The sequence below is a fragment of the Balaenoptera ricei genome, chromosome X, assembly GCF_028023285.1.
Source record: "Balaenoptera ricei isolate mBalRic1 chromosome X, mBalRic1.hap2, whole genome shotgun sequence".
NCBI classification, from domain to species: Eukaryota; Metazoa; Chordata; class Mammalia; order Artiodactyla; family Balaenopteridae; genus Balaenoptera; species Balaenoptera ricei.
In genome coordinates, this window is record NC_082660.1 from 71,428,282 (window position 1) to 71,432,416 (window position 4,135).

Consider the following 4,135-nt stretch of genomic DNA (forward strand, 5'->3'; position numbering starts at 1 on the left):
TTTGTTTATCTTCTCAAAGAACCAGCTTTTAGTTTTATTTACCTTTGCTATTGTTTCCTTCATTTCTTTTTCATTTATTTCTGATCTGGTCTTTATGATTTCTTTCTTTTTGCTGACTTTTGGGGGTTTTTTTGCTATTCTTTTTCTAATTGCTTTAGGTGTAAGGTTAGGTTGTTTATTTGAGCTGTTTCTTTTTTCTTAAGGTAGGATTGTATTGCTATAAACTTCCCTCTTAGAACTGCTTTTGCTGCATCCCATATGTTTTGGGTTGTTGTGTTTTCATTGTCATTTGTTTCCAGGGATTTTTTTGATATCCTCTTTTATTTCTTCTGTGATCTCTTGGTTATTTAGTAGTGTATTGTTTAGCCTCCATGTGTTTGTATTTTTTACAGATTTTTTCTGTAATTGATATCTAGTTTCATAGTGTTGTGGTCGGAAAAGATAATTGATACTATTTCTTGTGTTTTTTTTTTTGTTTTTTTGTTTCTTCTTTTTTAAACAAAATTCACATTTTACTTAGGTTAAAGTTAACTATACAAAATTGATTTTCTTCACCAAAAATAGCAGCAATATTTTCTTTATTATTCCTAGATAAACCATAAAACACTTATTTCTGTAGGTTTTCTAGGTTTTGTTTGTAAATCTAGATGAGGCAGTAGATACAGTCATGGAAAAAGACAAAAGAAAACAGACAAATCAGTTGTTACTATCCATGGCCTGTGATCCTGTAGTGACCATGAAACAGAAGTGTTCAACATATACCTGTCAAAAAGCTTATGAAGATCTAGGCTCAATAAAGGAATGTAAGCCGCAACAACCAGATGTGGAAAAACAATGGCAGGCTCTTCCATTCAAACTTTAACTATAATTTATTCCTTCAACTTCATTTGACAAAAACAAAATCTACACTGAAATCCTTGTTTGGCGAGCTCAGACATTTGTCTTACAGTCTGATAATTTTCTTAACGGTCCCTTACAGGTTTTTAACAGCATACTTAAAACTCCTACTATTCAAAGGTCAGTCATGAGCTTCATTGTAATGTTTTATAAAATGTATTCCTTCCTCCCATACCTCCTCAAAATTTATTTCTTCAAAGAACTGATAACTCACTATCTGACAGTTGGATCCACAGTGATTAATGTTATGTCTAAAATGACTTAACTTATACAATTCCAAAGTGCCATTAGCAGAGATCACAGAGCATAACATGGTACTTTCAATGCTATCTTCTGGAAGAACAGTTAGGTCTCCAAAGCATGGGACTTCAAATGGGCCATTTAAATAGGCAGATTATCAACGACTAATGTACTCAATGGGAAGTCTACAGGTCAAGATATTCAGTGATTAAGTGGCCTACGTACACCTTACAACTTTTCTGTAAGATATCTTCAAATGTCTTACAGATTTTTTTCAAATATCAAATATAAGAGAACGCCTATTCTAAAAGTCTCTTAGGTATTTTCAATGGTTTCTGAATTATCTGTAGGAAGCTCTGACTTACTTGTATAGAGTTTGATATATGTATCCACCATTAAATCCAAATCTTGTTTTATATCAAATTTTATGTTAAGCAAAGCCAAGTTACTTGACCTTTGGTCTGTCAAAGTGTTCCTCAGGTATGCTTTGAGATGCTTTTGCCCATTTTCATGCATTGATTCTCAACCTTCATCAGAGAAAGAATACATAGGACCTTCAGCCATGCATAAACATTAGGAAAAAACTTATCTGGCAGATGAAAGGCTTCATAAATAGTGGATGGAAGTTCTATATCTTTCCCTCTGTGTTTCCACTTGATTCCACAACAATGAAGCTCAGCAGAGTGTGTGTCAGGATTAGGTAAATCGCTTTTGTACATGTCAGCATGATGCTCCTCTGCTGTATTGAATTTGAGCTGTTCCATGACAGAGTATCAGAGATAAGCATTTAAGAGCTTCAAGGTGCTGTTCTGAGGATATATCTTTCAGTTCCTGAATAATGTGTTCCACTGTTGGAACACTTAGAGTTTGTTTATAGTAACTCTCAGAGGTTAGCTGAGATTCCAGGTTACTGTGCTGAGCTCTGTGAAATTTCCCTGGCAGTTTCATCTGAATATCAAGTTTGGTTGCCAAATTTGTGGCTTCTTCAAACCAAAATTCATGATAAACTTCGATATTTTCCATCACTTCATTTAGTGAATGCAGCACTGCAGTCAAACTACTGGCTGCAAAGAAGACATCAGAAGTTTGCCCCTGAAGATTTTTCTCAAAGGCTCTTGTAAAAGATAAAACATTTTTAAGACCAACAGTGGTAATGATGAAATCAAAATCTGTTACTGCACTACAGAGTACAAATGCTCGGCCATCTATACAGTTATTCCATCTAACATTTGTATCGCTATTTATACCATCTAAACATAAAACAAGTGCTTGTAGGAGGTCCACTAAGATTTCAAAAGCGTCATGCCTGCCTGTCCACTAGGAATGGCAAATTTCCTTCAGTACTTTGCCCCTTTCTTCTCTGTTCTGAAATAGGACAGAAATTACATTGTCAAGCTCTAAAAGCAGTTGTGGTGATTGATGGAAAAAACAACAAACTTCCTCAATTGTTCCTAATGTGAAAGATAGTCCCATAAGAGGCACTGATTTTGCCAACAACATATTTAAGGCACAGGAAGAGCAGAGTGTGTAGATAGCTTGGGGATACTTCTCTAAAAGTCTAGAAGCAACAACTTTCATTTTGGAAGAAAATCCACTGGACACAATCTAAGCCTGATCACAACAGTACTCCACGTTTAATCCCCACTTCTCAGTTATCATAGTGTGAAATTTCACAGCCAAAATTTCTGCATCAGCTTCATAAGGCAGGAAGCCCACAAATTCCTCCCTCAGGTTGAGAGCTTCATCAGCAAACCTCACCAACACAAGCAGGTGCTCTTCCCCTGCTATGCCCACCACATTGTCACTGTTGATGGAAAAGAAGTGAGAGTCTCTCACTTCCCTGAGGGTTTCTTCCAGAATGCAGCTCTCACAGATCTCTAGCATCTGTTTCTGCTGTGTTTTCGAACATAACAATGTGTTCACTGTTGTTGATTTAAAGCGCTTTCTCAGATCCTCTTCACCAGAATTGATCTGGCACTCCAGCAGTGCTTGAAAGTTATCAGGAGTAAAGAGACCTTCTGGGATTTCATCAGCTTCAGGTCCATCCAGAGGTATGTTCTGTTTTCCCATAAGAATCAAAATTTCAAATAAAGATTTTAAGTATTCTTTGTTTTCCTTCTCTTCAAGGGTTAAAGGTAAAATGTCTTCATCCTGCTCTTCACCCCCTTCGTCTGCACTGGGGTTCTGAGCACTGTTGTTGTTTATTTCCTTATGTTTTGGTTCCTGTTCAGAAGTTTCATTTAGTTTTTCTGTTTCAGTGTCCTGATTTGATCTTCACTCAATTCTTTTATTCATTTTCTGTGTCTACTGTGTGGATTATTCAAATGGCTGGTAAGATCAAATATTGTTGGTATCGCATAACCTTGAAGAACTGCCCTATAAGGACTAGTTCTACAGATCATAGAAGTCTCAAACTGTTTGGCACACTATCGATAATGTTAATTTAGTTGATCAGGTGTTTTATCTTCGAAGTCTGCTCTCCTACAATTCTCCACCCACTTCTGGCATCTGGCTGGATCCTGCAGGAACCTGAAAAAGGCCAGGCCAGACTGTGTGCTCTTCTGCATGCCGTTGGGGGCAACGCAGAAGTTCAGCATCCTCATCTGCCTGCTGGCCGGCCCAGCCCTCCCCTACCCACCTCCTCAGGGAAGCCCGTCCGCCCGTCGGGTCCAGGGAGCTTGATATGATTTCAATTTTCTAAAATTTACCAAGGCTGGATTTGTGACCCAAGATACGATCTATCTTGGAGAATGTTCCATGAGGACTTGAGAAGAATGTGTATTCTGTTGTTTTTGGATGGAATGTCCTATAAAAATCAATTAAGTCCATCCTGTTTAATGTATCATTTAAAGCTTGTGTTTCCTTATTTATTTTCATTTTGGATGACCTGTCCATTGGTGAAAGTGGGGTGTTAAAGTCGCCTACTATGATTGAGTTACTGTTGATTTCCCCTTTTATGGCTGTTAACATTTGCCTTATGTATTGAGGTGCTCCTATG

The 4,135-nt window shown here is 37.4% G+C and overlaps 1 pseudogene; it reads right to left on the reverse strand.

Annotated features, from left to right (window-relative positions):
* Positions 1–1,452: 1,452 nt before the first annotated feature.
* Positions 1,453–3,734, reverse strand: LOC132357780 (52 kDa repressor of the inhibitor of the protein kinase-like; annotated as a pseudogene).
* Between the last annotated feature and the right edge of the window lie 401 nt (positions 3,735–4,135).